Source organism: Pongo abelii, chromosome 8, assembly GCF_028885655.2.
Source record: "Pongo abelii isolate AG06213 chromosome 8, NHGRI_mPonAbe1-v2.0_pri, whole genome shotgun sequence".
In the NCBI taxonomy this organism is placed as follows: domain Eukaryota; kingdom Metazoa; phylum Chordata; class Mammalia; order Primates; family Hominidae; genus Pongo; species Pongo abelii.
The window spans coordinates 62,338,049-62,360,768 of record NC_071993.2 but is presented as its reverse complement, the minus strand read 5'-3'; the positions used below and the strand labels follow the sequence as shown (position 1 = coordinate 62,360,768).

Below are 22,720 nucleotides of genomic sequence, written 5' to 3'. Positions count from 1 at the left end.
CAGTCTAGAGGTCTTAAATTGTGCCTCTCTCTGAGTGTAGACAGTGCATGGAGACTGCCCTCCCCCCGCCGCCCCACATCCTGAGCGTTCTGTCCTCGTTTCCACTGTTCTGCTCCATGGTGTGGGAGGAGCTGGAGAAGAGACTCCGTTTCCAGGGAAGCGTGGCCTATGCTGCTCTGCACCTGGGCCTTGCGACAGCCGCTGCCTCCAACAACCACAAGTCTACTGCTGTTCCCGCTAATAAATACCATGGAAACCCAGTGCATGCCAGAGGCGGTGGAGAGGTGGGTGAACATCAAATCACCAGTGACACTGGCTTTTCAAACGTCACATCATAAAAATAGAGGCACCTGAGTAAGAGTGGGCCACAGCAGCATCCTGTAGCTGCCTGTTTTTTGGCATCTGCTTCCCTTGGGCTCACAGTCTTCTCCATCACCATCAGGAAGACTCAGCACTGCAACTATCTGCATGGGTTGGTCGGGCTACACATGCCTTTCCCTAGCATATTGCTAACACTCAAACCAGAAATTGATTAATTAGATTTGGGTTAAAAAATCTGACCCCATTAAGGCTTTGCTGATCATTGACAAATCTATCCTTCAAGCATTGCAGTTTTAAGATAGAGGGATGCTGCCTTAGTCTCTGCCTTAGTCTCTGCCTTTTTTGCCATTAAAAAAAACCTTGAAAATGTTATATCATAGATAGATAAATTCTAATAACAGCCCCAAAACTGACAGATCTGCATACTCAGATTATTAATCCCAATACTCTCAGCAGTTTTAAGCCCCACCCCTGCCCAAAGGCACCCCTACCAATTTAATTCAGTAGACTTTTGGATTTCATTTAATGTGGATGTTATCTTGTTTTGTTTCTCACTATCTGATGCTATTACCATCTTAATTAGGTTGAAAATCAGCAATTAGAATCAGAATGCCTGTAATAGTTGTTTTTCTTTTGATCATAGTTATACTCTTAATGATGAGATTATGATCTGTGTGTGTCCACGTGTGCATGTCCATATGTGGGAGTGTGTGTTGTAGGAAGAGCAGTGGATGTTAAGTCAGGAAGATGAGCTTGAATGTGAGTTTTGCTTCTTCTAAGATACCTGAACTTGCTGGAGTGAGCCTCCAGGAGCCCCAGGGTCCTCATTTGCAAAAAGTGAGGGAATGGCTGTTCCTTAGATTAGGCTGCTTTGAAATCCATAGATATCAAACCATCTTATAAACCAAGGTGCTGCACAGATTAATAACTGGCACACTGGAAATCTAGGAGTGTTTAGATATGTGGTAACTGGGGCACATTGAAATCATTACTAGAGGGTAAATGTTATTTATTCTATGAGCTAATTGCAGGATTTAAATTTGGGAGCTAAATTTTATCTTAAATATTGTAGGTAGGAACTGGTCTTTGGGGGGAAAAATTCAAGCTAGTAAGGACTGTTAGAGAGGAGGAGAATGATGCTGTGAAAATTTAAATCCCACAATGTTGTTTACTAGAAAGATATCCATTTCCAGGCATCTGGACATGAATTTCTCAGCCTTTGAGAAAAGCCAACTTAACCAGCATGCCCTTTCTATATGATTGCTCTGGAAGCGTGGGATGCTCAGTTTGAAACTGAGTTGTATGTCAATCTCTGATATCTCAATTTCTGACACACTGAACACAAGCAGGAGAGGAGATGTGCCTCTAGAGTGAAGAACCCTCTCTCTCACTTTCTCGCCATCCTATCTCGTGCCATTTCTCTTCAGGTTGATTGTTTTTAAGAACTGGTGCTCAGTGCTTAGTAAAGAATACTTTTCTGAAGCATTTCTCCCAAAGTGTATCTTGATAGATTCTGCAAACTATTAAGTAAGATTTCATATGCTGAGATGGTGTAAGATGATTTATATTTTTGGAGAAAGCTAAAATTCATCTTACTTTTCAATCTCTCCTTATTTTCCTCTTTTCCATATAAATATTTAGAAAATCAAAGTATAGTAGTAGATTTAATCTCCAGAGGATGAGAATCTAGGGCTTTTTTTTTTTGGTTTTCTTGAAAGATTGTATGATAAAAAATGTTTATTATGGCTTAAGGGGGAATGAATGTATTCAGATAAGTTAATTACATGAACAAGCATGCCTAATTCCTCTTCCACACAGCCTGTCTCAAGATCCTTCATTCGTCAACTATTTCTTAAGCACCTACTATTTGCCAGATGCTGTTTTAGGCACCCAGCTCCAGAGCTGCAATAATGATGGAGATTTTCTCAAACCCAACACCCCAGGAGCTTACATTCCCGTGGAGAAGTTAGATAGGAACAGGTAAACAAGTAAGATAATTTCAACTATTGAGACATGCTGAACAGGGTTAGGATACAAAGTTTGAATTTATATAGGTGTTCGGGAGGCCCAGCTGAGGTCATGGTAGTTGAAATGAGTTCAAATTAGAAGAAGCCAGAAATGGCAATACCTGAAACAGAAGGGTATCAGAAAGAGAAAAATGGAAGTTCAAGGCCCTCGAGGGACAGAAAAATGGCCAGCATGCCTAAGCATAATAAACATGCTAAGGAGTGGTAGGAAGTGAAGTGGGAGAGGTAGAAAAGGTCCGGCACATAAGGAACTTGAACTTGATTTTGTTGTAATGGAAAACCACAGGGACCTAGGTAGGGGAAGGTGCTGATATGCTGTATGTTTTTAAAAAGCCACTCTGGATGCTGTGTGGAACTGCACTCTTGAAAGCTACACCTGGAGACAGGAAGCTAAGTGAGAAGGCCACTGCGAGATCCTGGCAGCTTAGACTAGAGAGTGGAGACATAGTAGGAATGTGTCCTGGAAGGTGGGAAAAAGGACTTAGATAGAAGGAAAACCAGGAATGACTAAGTCAAGACTCCCTCCTAGGTTCCCATCCTCGATAAGAGGAGGGATGATGCCATTATTAACTGAGATCTGGAGGGTAGAGCAATGGGTTGGATTGGGTGCGGGGATGGGGCGAGGGATAAAACAGTGGTTTTAAGCATCTGGCGTTCTCCATGCTTGTTAGGTGTGCAAGTGAACGTTTTGAGAAGGTAATTGGATATTGTGTGGAGGGGAGAGAATAGACATCTATTGAAAGAACAAACGATATTTAAAAGGGTAGTGGTGCAGGGAAGTGGATGTGGAGACCCACATCAGCACTGAAAACCAGTGATGGGATTATGCACACCATATAGACTGGGAAGTGACAGGGAAATTCTTGTAGATGTAGTGCAGTGGGGATGTTACTATCTCTAGTTTTCAATCCGGCATGCATTTTTAATCACATGGGGGAGATACAAAAATAATATACCCATGCCCCAGGCCGCACTGCCCCACTGTAGACCAATCAGTCTCAGTCTCTTTTTTGGAGGGAAGGGTAATGGTAGGCCTCAGTAGTTTTTATAAAGTTCCCCAGGTTATTCTACCATGTGGCCAGGGTTGTGGGCAGCTGGATTAGAAGAAAGGAAGGGATGGCCTGCTAATCCTGTTAGGAGGGTGGCCCCTGGAACTAGGAAGTGGAAGTACCTCAGTGCAACCTCACACTCATTCTTTCCAGAAGAAAAAGGAAGAAAGTGAGGGGAAGCCAAGTGTTTGAGCAGTGGAGATGGGAATCACAAGACCCCTGCCATCAAGACCCTTTATTCATTCAGCATGGTTGTCACATCAGGGGAAGAGCACATTCTGGCCCCTAAAGACGACAATGGTTGAAGAAAAGGAAAAGGACAACTTCCCAGATAGCTCCTCAGTGACAGCCACGTGCTGGAAATTCTTCAGCCTGAGGTGAGGCTGTCCCTGCAACTGCCAGACTCAGATCCCTCTCATCTCCAGGGTTGGCTGAATCTACTCTCTGGGCAAAATTATGTGCAGACAATCTAAATGTTTACTCTCTATGACAGTTTGTCAGTAATTTTTAGTATGGGACCCAGGGTTATTAAAGGCAGGGTGACATGGGCTGCAGTATGACTTAATGTAAAATATTTCAGCATGCATTCTTATCTTTGACCATTAATTCCGCTTTTAGGCCTTTGTCCAAAATAAATAAAGAAATAATATGTGTTTGAAGATTTTTTTTTGTACAAGGGAGAAATACTTGAAATATTTGAAAAGGTTTGCTGACATGCATTTTCTACTATGTAGGCATTGTAAATCATTTCTTTAAAATCAGAGCATGAGAAAACATATACCATGTAAGGTGAACTTGGAAAAACAGGTTTAAAGTTATGTATAACTGTGGTTATACAGGAAGATTTTAGAAAACAAACATTGGTAATAAGTACACCAAATTGTTAAAAGCAGCTCTTGCTGAGTGATTGGATTATGGTCAACTTTAATTTTCTTAAATTTTCCATTTACATTTTATTTTATCTCATTTTAAATTTCCTTAGGTTTTCAGGCAGCTTAGATATCCCACAGTTTTAGTAAGAACACATATTGAAATAGTATTTTAAAAGAGATTGATTAATAAGGTCTTAATTTTAGATGAGTTTAGTTATGCATTTTTAAAACTCCGATTCTCGAAATTTGGAATAATGGTTTCTGCCTCTCAGAGCTGTTACAAGAATTAAATGAGATAACCAGTGGGAAACCATACTGTGCAATCCCTGATCCATGTTAAAATTTCTTTAATATTTTTGCACTATTGCCTCTGCTTCTACCAAGGAACTGTATCCCATGGAAGTGCTACCTTTCACCTAACGTTTTGTTAGTTTACGTGAAATAGTCAACAGATATGAAGACAGTTTCATTATTTATGCTGATTGAAATGCTGATCATTGGTGCAAACCGATGTGCTGGTGGCAGCAGGGAAGGATTTCATGTCCTAATTAAAAGAGAAAAAGCTCCTGGAGAGTGTGTGTGTTCTGACCTGTACTTACTCTCTTTCAATGGGACCGTGGTGCCTGGAGCTACTGAAGCTGCCCTGAGACCATGAAGCTACAGGCCTGAAGACGAAGGGCCTGGCCCCTCTTGACTCCATGGAGCTGCCAAAGCAACTGGAGGCTGTCCACCTTTGGTCATCTTGTTGAGTAAACAGACAGGCGAAGTCTGTGGGCCTCTGAGAGTTGAATGTTTGTCATACACAGTCAGCAGCAGTGCAGTTGACACTACCTGTGGAAGTTGACATCTGGTTCCCAAAAACAAATAGAAAGATTGGTGGGAGGAGAATCTGCCATGGGTTTACATATTTTAAACGTGTATGGCACCCTAGGTTTTTCTTTCTTTCTTTCTTTCTTTTTTAAGGTGGAATTTCGCTCTTGTCGCCCAGGCTAGAACCTCCACCTCCCGGGTTCAAATGATTCTCCGCCTCAGCCTCCCGAGTAGCTGGGATTGCAGGCACCTGCCACCATGCCTGGCTAATTTTTTTGTATTTTTAGTAGAGATGGGGTTTCACCATGTTGTCCAGGCTGGTCTCCAACACCTGACCTCAGGTGATCCACCCGCCTTGGCCTCTCAAAGTGTGGGATTACAGGCATGAGCCAACGCGCCTGGCCGGTTTTTCTTTTAACGCACACTTCTTATAAGTGCCTAGCTAACTTGGCGAAATAATTTCATTTGGTATTCATACGAATTTACTGCTTTAAATTACTCCAGAAATTAAGCCAAGTGAATTTTGGAGAGTCTCAGAATCTTAAACAAATACGTTGTGAATTACAAGTTTGCAGAACTCCATATCCAGTGTCATGTCCTGAGATTTAGATTCGCATATCAGCAAGGCTACTGCTAATGATGCTGGGGTTTTCAGGTGGACACTGATTGCCACAGTCACTGAAAATTGCATTTATCTGAATTCCTGGAAAATGCTTAAGTTACTTACATTTTGATAATATAGAAATCAAGAGTTAAAATTAAGCCAATCTAAAATTTGTTTGTATGTTTTATAGGTATGATTTACCCAATTTTGCTGTCCTGAGAGGAAATGTTACAAATGATAGCTAGGTTCCTTAGATAATTGGAGAGAGTGCTGTGTAAACATCAAAATATTCAGGGCATTTGTTATTATTTATGCAGAAATATAGCCGAAATACTGGCGTATTTTCAGTTAGCAATATAATAGTAATAATAGAAAGTAAAACAATTTGAAAGAGGTTTTTCTGGAAATTTTTTCCTCAGGATCACACAAAGTTTTTATTTTTCATAAGTATTTGTCAGTGATATAATGAGCACAAGATATATTTTGATGAAATGTAATGTTTACATGAAAAAGGAAATGCTTATTGATATTTAAAGACAATTCCCTACTCTCTCTCCTTTTCCACATGGCGAAGTCGGGAGCTCCAGATAGAAATCCAAAGAGAGAGAAAGACAGGGGCAGGGAAGGTACAGTGTAGAATAATGTGGACTGTCTCACATGACACTTAAGAGATCATGTGATGCTAGTGACTTTGCTGATGTGTCAAGGCTAGGGCTGAGAGGCTGTGTCCAGCACTGTCATCTCTACTACCTGAGGTAGAAACAGAACTGCAGCTGGGGCCTCTCCGTGCTTCCAGCACTGAAAGTAAAGTGAACAAGGGTTATGTGGTCAAAATGTGTGATTTCTTATAGGGAATTTTGGTTTTGTATTACTAAAATACATAGGGTCTGGTGCAATGACTCACACCTATAATTCCAGTGCTTTCGGGAGGAAAAGGCAGGAGGATGTCTTGAGTCCAGGAGTTTGAGACTAGCCTAGGCAACATAGCGAGATGCCGTCTCTACAAAAATGAAAAAAAATTGTCTGGGCGTGGTGGCATGCTCCTATAGTCCCTGTTACTCAGGAGGCTGAGGCGGGAGGATCGCTTGAGCCCAGGAGTTTGAGGCTACAGTGATACCGATTGCATCACTGCATTCCAGCCTAGACAACAGAGCAAGACTCCATCTCTAAAAAAGAAAAGTAAAATAAAATACATAGCTTATGTATCTGAAAACCTTCATCCTTGGATAGTAAAAATTCAATTTACTATAAGGTCTTAAACAGAATCCTTGAGAAACTTAAATATAGTTAACCCTAAGGTTATGAGGAGAGATTGCGGGACTTGGAGGAAAGGTTAGTCTGTACCCCAAATCACATGATTTTTATAGAAAGAACACAAAGGATGGTTACCTGTGGGCACATTCTGGACCACTTACATGTTTACTTAACAAGAGTTCCAGCAGTTCTCTAGTGTGTGTATGTGTGTGCGTGTGAGTGTGTTCACTTTATAAGCAGGTAACTTCCTGCCTATATAAGGTAACTTTCACGGATTTCAGACACAGTGTAATTGTAGTTACTGGGTAGAAGAGGTCTTTCATGAAATTTGCAAGGGGATCCCTGCATATTTTATGAGTTTCCTCATTGTTCTCTCTATAATTAACCTCACAAGGCAGAGGGTAGTTTCTTTTCTTATAGATCTATATAACAGGCATGATTCTCCAGTTGAATTCCTGAGCTCAAGATTTCCTTTCTAAATAAAGGAAAGGGAAAGAGGATTTTCTTGAGGTACTGGACAAGAGTTGGGAAAAGAGGTTACAGATATGCTTGACACTAAGGAAGCCCTGGTGTATGGACTGTTATGTGTTCCCTCATCCCCTAAATTCCTGTGTTAAAACCCTAACCCCATATGCTGGTATTAGGAGGCAGGGGCCTTTGGGATGTAATTAGGTCATGAGGGTGGAGCCTTCCTGATGAAATTGATGTCCTTAGAAGAAGAGAGAGGAGAGGGCTTGCTTTGTCTTTTCTCTGCTCTTGGGCATTTGAGGATACGGGGAGCAGGGGCTGTCTGTAAGCCAGGAAGGTGGCCCTCATGAAATAGACCTGCCAGGGCCTTGATCTTGGACTATAGGGCCCTGCCTATAGAATGATGAGAAATAAATGTGTGTTGTTTCAGCCACCTAGTTCATGGTATATTTGTTATAGCATCCTGCACTAAGACACCTGGCTTGCAGAGTGAGGTGCCTTATAAGAAGGTAGGATACGTGGTTTACACACAGGTAGCCACAGGGTGCAGTGTGCATCTGTAAGTCAAGTGGTTACAACCTCTGCCTCTCTAGGATTAAAATCTTTGGCATTGGAGCGAATTTTATGTTCCATCTTCCTAAAGGAAACCAATAAAAATAATAGTAAAATTGACAACTAACTACACTGTATTGAGCATTTCCTAAGTAGTTCTCATGGGTTATAAACAACATCTCACTCAGTTCTCAGTACAGTTTGATGGGACAGGTACTATTATTATCTCCATTTCACTGAAAAAAAGGAAACCAGAAGTGAAGGGTAATTAAGTTTCAGGCCCAAGTTCTCCCTTCTTATGATACGATGGTTAGGTTTTGTAACCAGGGTTATGATTTAAAAATCTCTGTTCCATTTCCTCCCATGAACTGTTCACTTATACTCTAAAATATCTCAAAAGATGCTTGTACTACATGTAATATGGCATGTGAGGAAATGGATTTTTAAAAAAATTTTTTAGAGACTCAGAGGCCGGGTGCTTCAGGCTCATGTTTACCACCTGACCCGTGGGTGCACAGCATGTAATTGTATCTCAAAATCATTTCCAGATATGTTGGAAAGAGCGATAGGACCAGCTGTGCTTCTCATAAAAGATTAGGCACAAGTCATGTATGAGGTTTTTCTCTACTCTGACTTGTGAAAGCCCAAGCAGTAGGTTAACATGATAAAGGAAAACAAAATTAAATAAGCTGGTGTAAGCATAACACAACCGACTTCCAGAAGGGAGATAAATGTTGCATAGAGACATCATATCCAGCCAAATTGTTGCCTCTGGTATTTCTATTTGGCTAATAGTGCTTAATATTGGTTGAAAAATAAAAGTATGCCGAGAACTCGTATATCATATGGTCAGCATTGCATGGTTTCAAACACTCCAGTGAACCCATCTGGAGAGTTTCAGCCACCAGGGCCTGGCAGCCTCATTAGCTGCCTCCACAAGGCCTTGCCCAAGCAACAGTACAAATCGCTGTTGTTTCAGGACGATGGTGCAGAGTTAAAGGAAACAAACATGTTCAACTGTTTTGTGTTTTCCATGTTAAAACCTAAAGATGGAAACCTAATTATTCAGAGATTCCAGCAGAACACTGAGCCCTCACTCTAAATTTTTACAGCAGTTATCAATGTACTTAAGAAATGCGAATCAGGAAAGGGAGTTACATGCTCAACATGGTAAACATGTATATATCCACCTTCAAGACTTCAGAGTATATATATACATATATATATATTTATTTTATTTTATTTTTTTTTTGGAGACGAAGTTTCACTCTTGTTACCCAGGCTGGAGTGCAATGGCGCGATCTCAGCTCCCTGCAACCTCTGCCGCCTGGATTCAAGCGATTCTGCTGTCTCAGCCTTCCTAGTAGCTGGGATTACAGGCATGCAACACCATGCCTGGCTAATTTTTGTATGTTTAGTAGAGACGGGATTTCACCGTGTTGGCTAGGTTGGTTTTGAACTCCTGACCTCAAGTGATCTGCCCGCCTCAGCCTCCCAAAGTGCTGAGATTATAGGCGTGAGCCACCACGCCTGGCCCAGAGTATATCTTAATAAATTATTATCACAAATTTGCATCCTCATGGAATCTGAGTTTGGAGGAAATCTGATGGGCTCCCTGTTTAATTATCATCCCTGGTATAAATCTCTTGACTGTTCCCAGACAGAAAGGGTTGCTTAGTCTCTGCTTGGACTCCTTCAATGCTAAGATCTCCTTAGACTTTGCCTTTTGATTCCAGATGGCGCTAATCATTGAATTACTGTCTCATTAGTCAAATTCCACCTTCTACGCCTGTTCTGAATTCTACCATCTGGGGCCAAAATATGGAGCCTATCCATGTTCCAGCAGACTTTTACTAGGTGAGAATTTCAGTCGTATTTTCACTGGGCCTTTTCATTTCTCAGATAAATCAGCAATCTTTTGTTTCTATGGCAGGGTTTCACGTTCCCTGCAGCATTCTGGTTGTTCTCCTTAGGAGTACAGTTGTTTATCCCAAACTCCCAAACCACCTCCTTTGTAAAGAACTGTGATCATTGGCAAGTAATCTTCTCTCAGCCCATGTTTCCTCTTCTGTAAAATCAGGATATCATGGTACCTGCCTCAGAGGGTTGCTGTGAGAATGAAAAGAGATGCAGTGAGTTGAAACACAGTACCCAGCAAGCAGTAAGTGCTGAAAAAAATAAGAGCTACTCTTACCAAAGTATCTCTTAATTCTTAATCCCGGTACTAAATACCAGGTGTCCCGAACAGGACCATCCTGACCCTTTCATGCAGTCACCTGCTCCTCCCGGCTTCATATAATTCATGAATTTAGCATCATGCCCTGCTATCTAACTGTATCAAAAAAGGAAAGGGCTTTCATTTGGCTGGATCCATGCTTCATGAATCCACATTTGCCTTAAGTGATCACTGTTTCCAATTTTTATGCACTTACAAACCACTCTTCATTTTTTCCTTAGTTCATGGATTCTGTCATCTTCCCCTTGTTGAAAATCACAACCTTCTTCATCTGTCTTCAGAGTTTTTTGGCAGCTTTTCCCACTCTCCAGGTTTCCCATTCCTCTAGGTTTGTAGAACATGTTCTAATCTGCAAAGCCTCTGGCTACCTGGCTATGTTACTTTTTGGACCACAGACCTAAGTTAGAGGGTTGAGTTGGGAAGTTCTCTATTACTGGGCATTTTTTTTCTGGCCTTCCCACAGACCATAGAATCAGAGAGGAGTTGAAAAACAATATTTTCTTTTATATCTTTTAGTGTCATTTATATAGCCAAAGCAGGAGACAGAAAAACACCCTTGTGCAATTCAACAGAACATAACTTGAGGGACCTGGACCTCTGATTACTCTTGTACTTTTGTCATAATTTTTGGTTCCTTCTGGAAGTTAAGGCCCTTTTCCTACTCTGTTTTTACAGGCCATTACTAGCAATCAGCATGCAGTTTACCTGTGCCCAGTTTTTGTGTTTTCTTCATATCCTTTGAAAATCAGCCCTCACACTATGGCTAGATTGAATGCATTCTTTGCATGCATTCTATTCTGCTCTACCCTGGTATTGTTTGTGTTTTTTGCATAATTGGAATTTGCCTTCTTAAGAGGTTTCCAGATCTCTTGGGCCATCTTTATTAGAGGAAGCAGCACTGTACAAACATAAGTAGACTTTAAATATTTCTTTAGCCCTACAGTTTATAATGTTGTTTGGTCATGTTTCTTTTTAAAGACTTTGGGATTAGAATAATGTGTTTTAGGGGCAAGGAGACTCTTATAGGTATTCTTTGTCTTAGTGACTTTATTAAAATGGTACCTTCTTGTAATGTACCTACCTCAAAGTATCTGCAGGGCATGTAGGTGAGGCAGGGAGAAGAGCACGGGCAGTGACCATGCCGTGGGAGTATGTTTGTCCTGTGCAGAAACAGCACGGTGTCCAGTGTGACATAGAGTGGAGCGAAGTGGGCTGGCAAGAATATGTTGCCACGTGAGGTCTGAGAACTAGCCAGGGTTGGGTTACAATAAGAACTTTGAATTTATTCTGTGAGAGGTGGGAAAAAATTAGAAACTGCTGAGCAGGGGTGTGGTTGGCTTGCGTAGAAAATAGATGTGATGGAGGCAGGAGTGGAAGCAAGGAGAACGTTTGCAAAGTTATCACAGTGGTCTTGGTGAAAGATGCTATTAGCATGGCCTGGAGTGGGAGCAAAGGAGTGGGTGTGAGGAGTTCTGATTTCAAAGATATTTTGAAGATAGTGTCTACAATAAAAATGTGTAGAGCAGTGAGGGTCTAGAGGATTAGTCAGAGAGAGAAATCAAGTAGAACTGGAGAGTTCTTTGTTTATTTGTTTACCTGTGCAAACCAGCTACTTTTGGAGAGAGAAGTACTAGAGTAGGAGAGGTTTGGAGTGGGGAAGTCAGTCCTTTGTTAAATTTGAGATGCCTGTTAGACTTCCAGTAGTATATGTGATCTTAGGAAAAGTAGCACCATTTGAAGAATTTTCTAGCTTCCATTTGTTACCTGTGTCACACCTGATCTGTTTCTAGGAGGATGTCAATTACTTAGGAGAAGAAAACCACCAAATAAAAATTTAAACAAAAACAGGTAATAGACTTGGTTTCAAAATCATTATCTGCTTTTTTTAAGAGTTATAGGGGACCTGCATCCACTGCCTAAATGAAAACACAGTACCTTCCAAATATGCATTTGATTAATTAGAAGCTCAAAGCTCTGTTTTTACTGCTTTAAGAGAAAAAAATTATCACCACATTATAGTGGCAATTTCTCTGATGGAGACTGAAATAGTGGATGATGATGATGGAAATTTCAAAGTAGCACATACCTTATTGAGTGATTACATTTTAAAATATATGTGTATTAATTTATTCGTATAATCGTTTTTAATGAGAGCACTCTCTTAATTACATTATGACACTGACTTGGTAAAAGAGAAAAGAGATCTCTACTGAAACTATCCCTAAAGGAGCTGATGTTTTGGAAACTGAGATTTTTAATATTTTTAGCTGAGAATATTTATATTAACTGGATAACTGCGAAGATCACCTCCTTTTGACTATAAATATGGAGCTGGGTTGTACAGAATTATATTTAGCTCTGGGAAACTAATCTTAACAGTGCATGTTTTAAAATAGTAAGGCTTCTCAGTTTGTACACCAAAATTACAGACTCCTTGATACCCTTCTTCCAAAATTTTCAGAAGTTGGGACTTAGAAAAGTTTCATTTTGGTATTAGAGATGGTATCTTACAGCACTCTGATTTGAAAGCTAGTACAATGAGGTGACTTTCAAAGAACAAAAGGAATCAATATGCCTAATTGTGTTTATCACTACTTTTTCATCTTTGCTAGATGCTTTAGAAGACAAAGGCCCTCTTTAATTTGTTGATGCTTAGATGCATGGTGCAATCTTCAACAGACTGATCTGCGCTCTCATAATTCCAAAGTTTCTTCCCGATTGCTTGATAAAAATGCAACCTTAGGTATGTTTTGGAAGACCTCCAAGTTATTTCAATTTTATACAGGTATATAGAATTAATATTAGTGAGATACACCTTAGCAGTAGAAACATTTTCAATTATGATTAGAAAACATCTTTCTTAAATGTCATCATTTGATATCACCAGTGATATCATAGTGAATATTTAGGCAATTTTATCCCTGGGCCTAGTCCACACACATTTTTCTAGTAGAGTTGACTAAGACATTATGAGCCAATACAATGAACCTATGATTGGTAACAGGGTGGGGAATGTCTATACCTTTCATATATTGCATCCTAATATTCTATAGTAGGTATTGAAACATGCCATACCCACTTCTGTGCCAAGGAGTTTTGTAGATGTGATGAGTCAGGAAATCTAAGTTCTGATCTGATTCTGTTAGAAGCTGATTCACTGGCTTTGTACAAGTTATTTCACTTTGCTAGAGATTGGTTTCCCCAGCCATATGATTACAGGGTTCAAATGATTGAACTTTGATGTTTCATGTTAAACCACCTTTGTTCCTCTCTATGTGGGAATGGGAAAAAGTGGACACCTCAGTCTCAAAATAGAAGTTTGGGGATGAAAAAGGAGAGAAACTAAGTTTGTAACCACAGAAGTGGGGGTCAGACAGCATGGTTTGAGCACTTTCAAGAATGCATCTGGTGTCAGCTGCTGGCCTCTAAAACTAAGTCCTAGTGTTCATCTGAGAAGGAGTTATCTGTGTTCTCTTTCCCATACTGTTTTACCAGTAAAGATGATGATGAGAGAGGTTGTGGTGATGGTGTTGAGAGTGATGGGGTTGGTGGAGGTGATGGGAGTCGTACTAGTTTTCTAGGACTGTTACAATAAAGTAGCACAAACCAGGTGGCTTAAAACAATAGAAGTGTATTCTCTCATAGGACCTGAAGCTACATGTTTGAAATCAAGGTGTTGGGATGTACTGCTCCCTCCGAAGGCTCTAGGGAATAATTCTTTCTTGCTTCTTTTAGATTCTAGTGGTTGCTGGCAATCCTTGGCATTCCTTGGCTTGTAGATTTATCCCTCCAATCTCCACCTACTCCTTCACATAGTCTTCTCATTTGTGCATCTATGTTTCTGTGTTCAAATTTCTTTCTTTTTTTAAACACACTGGCCATATTGGGTTTAAGGCCCATTCTACTCCAGTGTGACCTTATTTTCATTACATCTGCAAAGGCCTCATTTTCAAATAAGATCACATTCACAGGTTCTGGGTGGCCATGAATTCTTAGGGGGACGTTGTTCAACCCAGAACACGTGTGGTGGTAATGGAGGTGGGATGGTGGTATTAATGGGTGTGGTAGTCTGTGGTGAGGGTGTTGGTGATATCGATGGTAGTGATGATGTGGGGGTATTTCTAAGGCAGGATGACCACCTGAAAGTCAGGCAGAATAGCTTTTTGGGCTGCTTCACTACAGGGTGTTCCCTAGCGTGTCCTCGTGTCCAGCATGAATTAAAGAGGGTCTTGTGCCTTACACATTCTGCTGAAGGCTTTCCTGTGTCTTGAGATGAAGCAAGTTGCAGAACACTGGCATAGAATTGGGATGTCTAACTGCTCAGGTATGATTAGTACAGTCATTTTTAACTTCGAGAGTTTAAAGAATGTTTACTAGTACTGGAAATTTCAGGGTGCAGATTTAAAGAGATTAATAGACTAAACACAAAGTAGGTGAGAGATAATTGCCAGCAGTCATGATCCTGCCCTAATGGAAGGCCTGGAGGGATCCATATATCTCCACTGCATATTGCCCTTTCTTGGTTGCAGCTTCCAGTGGATGGTCTGTGGCCTCAGCTCGCTCCCACATAGGCTCATAAGGCAGCATTCTCTCACTTCCAAGAAACAGGGCTTTGGCTTCACCCTACCTGAAGATTGGATAGTGTTTTACCTTCTCCATTTGAACTTTGCAGCCGAGGGTTCCATCTCACATGATATGTACTCAGTTGTAGCAAAAATGCATATTGTACATTGATCCAAAATTGGCTGCAAACCTGTGACTGATTCTTGGCACATGCATCACTACAGAGTAACAACAACATAAAAGGCCTATTGACGATGTCTTAAGGGCTCTTTGAGAAGTAAGGGGAGGCAGAAAGCAGTTGTATCCTCATGACACCAAGGCAGATGTTTCCATCTTTAGGAAGGAAGACAGCATTTCTCTGTACAAAGCACTTTCAGTTTTTACAGAGCAATAATATTTAAATGTAAGACATTCAACTTGTAATCAAAATGGGAAATAGATAATAAAACCTTTAAAGAAAATATGCGTGATGCCTTTGTAGGCCATGTTCAGGATCATCTTCCTCTTATTTCTTATAAGAAATTTTACAAGGTCTGTCCTCATGTCTTTCAGTGGGCCTGAAATTGTATCTCTTTTTCCCCTTGCTCTAAAAGTTATATTGAAGGAATGATTTTGCAGTATTGCACACTAAAAAAGCCCCTACTCAGAAATTTTAAAAACATCTAAACTCATATTCAGATATAGTGGAGTAAATGAATAATTTTTTCAACCAGAGAGTTTTCTCAATTAGCATTTTTAAGATCAAAATTTACCCTAGAATCCTGTAGAATCAGTGGCTGTGAGTCACCTACTCTTTCCTATCACATAATCTATTTCTTGCTGTCCACCTACTAGGCACCAAGTGAAATGCCCTTTTTATGTTTCTCAGCTCTAGCTTGCAGAGAAGAGTAAAGAGAAATAACTACTCAAGGCAGGAAGGTATTTGGAAGAAGGTAGCAAACCCCCAAATCCCTTTAACAGTGGGAACATCAAACTGAGACCTTGAAGACTAGAGTTCTGGGTACTCAATAATGTTCAAAGTAAAAATTCTTCAGAAAATTGGATCAACACTAATTTATAAACTAAATTAAACAACGTGCATTAAATGTAATCTATGGGAAGCCACAAAATATTTTGCTTTGCAAATTTTTTAACCTTAGTGATAACAATTCTTAGACCAAAATAGAAATCTCCAGTGTTGCCTGTTTGTCAAGGAAGCCTTCTTCATTATATTTCAGGTAGAACTAAGGAGCACAATTATTTTGATAAACTTCTTTTTTACTTTTTCATTTTCTAGAGATAGTGTCTTGACCTATTATGCAGGCTGGAGTGCAGTGGCGTGATCATAGCTCACTGCATCCTCAAACTCCTGGGCTCAAGTGACCCTTCCACCTACGTCTATCTCCTGAGTAGCTGGGACTACAGATGCGTGCCACCATGCCCGGCTAATTTTTATTTTATTTTATTTTATTTTATAGAGAAAGAATCTTGCAATGTTGCCCAGGCGGATCTTGAACTCCTAGCCTCAATCATCCTCCTGCCTCAGCTTCCCAAAGCTTTGTGATTGCAGGCATGAGCCACTGTGCCAGGCTTCTTTCTTACAACTTTAGAATTTTTCCATAAGATTTCTCCTGTAGGTAAAGCCAGGTTATTCAGTGGAATTTATCCTTGGAATACATGTAAATTTGTGCCAGCAGATTTTTTTGTCTTTTTTATTTGGTTGCCAATGTTATGATAGCCATTTCTTTCTCATCAATTTGGTTCATGCTGAACACCTTGTGTTGGTGAACCTTATTGCTATGTCTTTATTAGCAAAGCCCCAGAGGTATTTTGGCATTTGGCCAAATATTTGCAAAATGTCCCAATTAGTCAAGTGGAGAATTCATTTATTTTTGGGCAAATAACAGGTTTTTAAAATGGGATTTTCAGGTAAAGTGCTACTACATAGTGAAAGCCTGCTATGGTGCAAAGCCTAGGAGATCACCAAGAACCAGCCCTTTCCTTCCCTCCATTTCCCGGGAATCACAGTGTCCCAGGAAGCTCTCATCTTTTATCAGCTATTGACTGAGAGAGATTTTTGCAGCTGCAATGGAAATGCCCTCTTGACAGTGTCACTTGCTTTTGGTTTAAGCCCAAGAAAGGTACAGCAGGCCAAGTCCCATTTGCTGCTCTTTGACTGGAGTATGGGCTTGTGTGTGTCTTCACGCTCTAGCACAGACTTGGTTTTTTTTTTTTTTTTTTTTTTTGATGAGACTGTCAGGAAGAACACTTTTCCTTCACTGCATATATTTTACTATTATTATTGTTGAAACCATTCCTTCCACCTCCAACCTTTCCCCGTTACCACACACAAACACACACACGCACACACACACACATACACACCCCAAACCCCAAACCAACAACAACAGCAAAAAACCCAAATTGTATAAAGGACAAAGGTAATGCAGTTAATCTCTGAATTACTTTGGATTCCTAACAAAGAAAGAACCCAAACAAGAACAGCATCTGTTTAAAGTAAAAGAATGTTTTCTTACAAAAAATATTGTTATTGCTTATTTTAGAATTGCCATTATGCTTCTGAAATGTACTATGAGAGTAATAAATGTTAATTACCAGAGATTAGAAAGTGCAGGCAAGGAGAAAGATAAAAAAAGTCTCCAAAATTGTATTCACCAGAAAAAAACAATCACTGTTAGAAATCTCAGGGTAATGCTTTCCAGATACTTCTTTTTCCTTACTTTTCACATTTTTTTCTTTTACTTTTTGTATTTTATTTTATGCTTTGGATGGGGATGTATGTATATGTGAGTGTATTTGAGTGAACACAAGTATGTTTTTTCATATAGGTCATGATGATGATGATGATGATTGCAGGCAGTTTTTCTCTGCTGCTCAGACTGGAGTTCAGGGGTGCAGTCATAGCTCACTGTAGCCTGAAACTCCTGGGCTGAAGCGATCCTCCTGCCTCAGCCTCCTGAGTAGCTGGGACCACAGGTGTGTAACACCAAACCTGGTAGATTTTTAAATTTTTTGTAGAGATGAGGTCTCCTTATGTTTCCCAGGCTGGTCTCAAACTCCTGGGTTCAAGGGATTCTCTTGCCGTGGCTTCCCAAAGTACTGGGATTACAGGCATGAGCCACCATGCCCAGCCTATATAGAATATTATTTTGTGTTGATTATTCTAAAATGGCTTAATTCTTTCATGTTCTGTTGGGGGAGCAGGTAGCAGAGTGTTATAAGAGAGGATATCCCAGAATAAGTGACCAGAGAAATCCTTTTTGGTGAATGACATTTATGGTGAGATATTAAGGTTGAGATCTGTCATCCTGCTAAGAATGGGGAGACGAACTTTGTAGGTAGCAGGGATCCCAGTTGACAAGGCCTTTGGGTGGAAGGAGAGCTTGGCTCACTCGTGCATCTGAAAGAACCAGGGGGCTGAAGCACACAGGAAACTGGAGAGACAGAATAGAAGGTGGGCAGGGATCAGATCATCCAGGTATCTTCAAGGCCATGCTTGTTTAACTTAATGTGTTGTAACTGTCTTTCTGTGGTCAACGTTCTAAAAGTGGTAGATTGTGGTATTAAGAGCCTGGCCATTGGAGTCAAATAAATCTGTTGTGTAAACTTAGGCAAGCTAATTAATGTCCCCTAATCTTAATTTCCAAATCTTTAAAGGGAGATGATTGTAGGCACTGTCTGAAGGGACCATTGGGGGAAAAAAAAAGTCAGATTATATGTATAAAACAATGAAGAGGCTGGCACCACTTTTAATCAGTTTTATGGTTGAATTTATTCAACACGCATTGATGGAGTAACCAAGGGCTTGGTCAAGAAAGGTTATTTAGCAGAAACTATAATGGAGCTTCAAAGAGCAGAGCAGTGAAACTTGCACTTCTTCTCCTTACCACCTTTGGAATAATGAGCCCAGGTGCTCCATTGACCAGCATCCTCATGCAGAGCCAAGTACTATTACTGTCTTTTTAAGTTCTTAAGGGCAGAACCGTGGCTTTTCTTACTTGTTCTTACCCAGCACCATACTCTCACTCAGGACTTTTTTCTTTTTTTTTTTTTTCTTCTTTGAGACAGAATCTCACTCTGCTTTCCAGGCTGGAGTGCAGTGGTGTGTTCTCGGCTCACTGCAACCTCTGCATCCCAGGTTCAAGTGATTCTCCTGCCTCAGCCTCCCAAGTAGCTGGGATTACAAGCACGCACCATCACGCCCAGCTAATTTTTGTATTTTTGGTAGAGATGGGGTTTCACCATGTTGGCCAGGCTGGTCTCGAACTCCTGGCCTCAGGTGATCTGTCCACCTCAGCCTCCCAAAGTGCTGGGATTACAGGCGTGAGCCACCGCGCCCAGCCAGCACTTTTGAAGTAGAGATGGTTGGTGAATCCACGTGGAATGTCTGATAAATAACGAAAGCCACCGTGAGTCACAGCCTTGTCTTTCCAGAAGGGAGACCACACTTTTACTCCAGTGCAGACTTTATGTATATAGAAAAATTGAAACATACTTTAAAAGATGTTTAAAATATATTGCGACTTTTAAAAAGGAGGTTGAAAATCTGTAAAATTGTATGATTCCATTAAAAACATGGCATACATCCAGAGCGCTTGTGGCACTTGTATCAAGCGGTGCAGCTATGCACACTGTCTAAGGCGGGCAGCTGTAAGGGCTGTCCTCTGCTTCTGGCATGCCACATTGGCTACTAAATATATCGACCATCACCTCTGCATGCACGGCAGTAATTATTGACGTATTCCTGATGGTTTTCTCTGGCTGTGAAATTATGGGAAATTAAATATGGTTTGTATTTTTACAATGAACATGTATTACCTTTATAATAAAAAATAAAATTAAAAATCACTTAAAATTTCTTCAATTCTTTTCACACTCCTCTTCATGTAACTTCATATTTGTATCCAGCACTCACAACTCCAAGGACCATGCCCACGTATTCTTTTAGAATTTTAAAAATAAATTCCAGTAGGTCTTTCAAATACTGAAATCTCAGCACTGAAGTAGATTGCAGTGGGGCACCTGATGGGTACATTTCAAAAATGCTCAATTTGCTCTTAGGAGACTTGAATTGGCCAGGCGCAGTGGCTCACACCTATAATCCCAGTACTTTGGGAGGCCAAGGCAGCAGGATTGGTTGAGACTGGGAGTTCGAGACCAGCCTGGGCAAGATTGCGACACCCCGTTTCTGTGAAAAAAAAAAAATTAAAAATCAGCTGGGCATGGGGGTGTGTGCCTGTAGTTCTAGCTACTCAGGAGGCTGAAGCAGGAGGATCTCTTAAACTCAGGAGTTCAAGGATGCAGTGAACTGTGATCATGTCACTGTACTCCAGTCTGGACAACAGAGTGATAGCCTGTCTTTAAAAACAGAAAGCAAAAAAAAAAAAAAAAAAAAAAAGTCATGAATTGTATGATTCCATTCTTGCTTTGGTCATTTACTGGGTGTAAACTCTTGGGTTTTCCTCGTCTGTAAAACAGAGAAAACAGTGTCCCCTTTATGTGAGTTACAGATTATCTGATGATTCAAATAAGATGTGAAAGTACTTTTAAACTAACGACACAAATACTAGCTGCTATTTATTTAAGTTATGATTCATTAATTAGTGTATCCTGTGAAGGCTCCAGTTTTGTTTTTATCAAAGATCATGTGGAGAAATGGCTTGCATTGGGATAATTTATAACTTATTAAAAGTTTCCTTCTCATTAAAGGACTATTCTCTTTGGAAATTAGGTATTAAATGTATGGTTTTTGTGGCAACACTGGGATGTGTGCTGTACTTCTCCTCCCTAAAAAAAAGGTCTTTTTTATATTTTAAGCATTAATCAGACTTGAGGCTATTTGCTTTCCCATCCTCAGACCCTCAAGTGCTTGTTGTAGGTTAGATTGTGCTTGATATTCAGAAGTGAGTATAAAAGCATGTGCTCTGCTCGTGGTTGGTCAGCTGCCTTGGAGAGGCTGGATTCTTCATCATGGCACAATTACAGAAAAATACAGGGTTTTCCTGAGTGGCCAAAAAGGAGATGAGGTGGGTGTTGGGCAATTAGGACCTTATTTCTTTAAGTTTCTCCTGAAATTGTTAAAGTCAGCTCACACTTCTTAGTTTTTTTTTTTGTTGTTGTTGTTGGTTTTTTTTTTGCCAAAACACAAGGCATCAGATAATGTTGGAAAATATCCTTGGTGCTCAGCTGCAGAAGTTTCTTGAATCCATAAGTAATAATGAGCTATTTGGCATCATTAAATATGGAATGTGGGTTTATCACTCCAGTAAATGAATCAGGAGAGAATACTGAGTTAGCTTCCTGCTAAGATGTGGAGGATACCTGGAGTTTATTTAGCATCTCTCTGTGAGATCCCTGAGAGCCTCCTAGATGAGAACGCAGGTTTATTCTTTCTACCTGCTGAGGAGACAGAAAATTAGCATGATAATGGTGATAATTGTTCTGTCCTCTGGACAGCCTGGACATCAGGGAAGCTTTGAGGTTTCAGTAAATGCTTATTTATTCCTCTGCTCTTGGTACAGGCCCATGTCTCTTGGTCAAGATGAGAGATACACAGAAATATAATATAAGCCCCATTTGTAACCATATGAAAAAAGTAAAAAGAAATAGACAAATTAATTTTAATGATCTCACTTAACATATCTAAATTATTATCATTTCAACATGTAATCAACATAAAAATTAATGAAATATTTTAAATTCTTTTTTTAGTTGTATGCTACATATTCAAACTCTGGTGCGTACTTTTTACTTAGAGCACATCTCAATTCAGACTAGCCATGTTTCAAAGGCCTTTTCGCCACTCATGGCTAGTGGGGACCATGTTGGACAGTGCAGGTTTATTCCTTACCAACCTGGCCCATAGTAGAAAGTGCTGTTTCCATGAGACAGCCTTTACTCCTCAGGAAGTATTTATTGGGCATCTGATATTTGCATGGTTTACTACATTTTGGTTATGTAACCATATAACTTGAATTTAATCAATGAATCAAGAAACATAATAATAAATAGTATGAATAAAGTTTCTGGATATCTGTTTACTAACTGTATGATACAGAAGCAGCTGAGTATGAGTTTTCATGAATTTGCATTGTAGCTTTGGGTTCATCCAAGTTAATATTATAGGCTAGGTGACATAAAAGACATTGGCTTTGGGGGGCTTTGTGTAGCATCAGGAAGAGCTAGACAGTCATCTTCTAAAAGCAGGTGAAACAGATAGAATAATGAACCCAAGGCTCTGCCATCGAAGAGACGTAGTGTACTATTTAGGTGTCAGAGACAGAAAAAATACATAGTGAAGGTGGCTATGAGCACAAACTCTAGTAGAAGGGCAGGCATTGTTAATTACAGGCCTTGATTTGTATTTGAGGCACATCTTTTCTTGGGCATCTCCTGAGTTCCATGAGGACAGCCAATGAGTAGTGCCTAATAATTGTACTGCCTTTCTGCCAGGTGCCAACTCATGTTCGCCAATGTTTGAATACATTTTCAAACTTAATTTTTACAAAAAATGTCATGAAATAGGCACTATTATTATCTCCATTAATTAATGATGAAATTGTAAATACACTGATGTTAAGAAGTGGGACTAGGACCACATGGGTATTAAGTGGAGGGACCAAAACTTTGGCCCAGTTTTATCCAACCCTAAAATGTGTAATTTTAGCTTCTAATTCTCTTCAAATTAGACAATACCATGGCTCAAAATATAAATAACTAGTCAGAGATTATAAACATATATCTGTATGAATGGAGAAGCTTGATTACATGTTGTCTGATTTTAACCAGCTTAGATTGAAATTAAATTATTAAGTGTACTTAAATTGTTTAACTTATTCAAGAACCAATTCAGAGGCCACTTTCTATAAAGAGCCCCACTTCAGGTCCCTTATTTGGAATTCATCTCTCCTTCCTCAGCTCTCCCCAAACAATTTACACATCTCTTGGTGCATAATAACCTTCTC

General features: G+C 40.0%; 1 protein-coding gene across 14 annotated transcripts in view; it reads left to right on the top strand.

Moving 5' to 3' along the window:
- Positions 1 to 22,720, top strand: part of NRG3 (neuregulin 3) — a 1,113,017-nt gene that overhangs the window by 19,652 nt on the left and 1,070,645 nt on the right. The gene's annotated exons all lie outside the window — the stretch shown is intronic.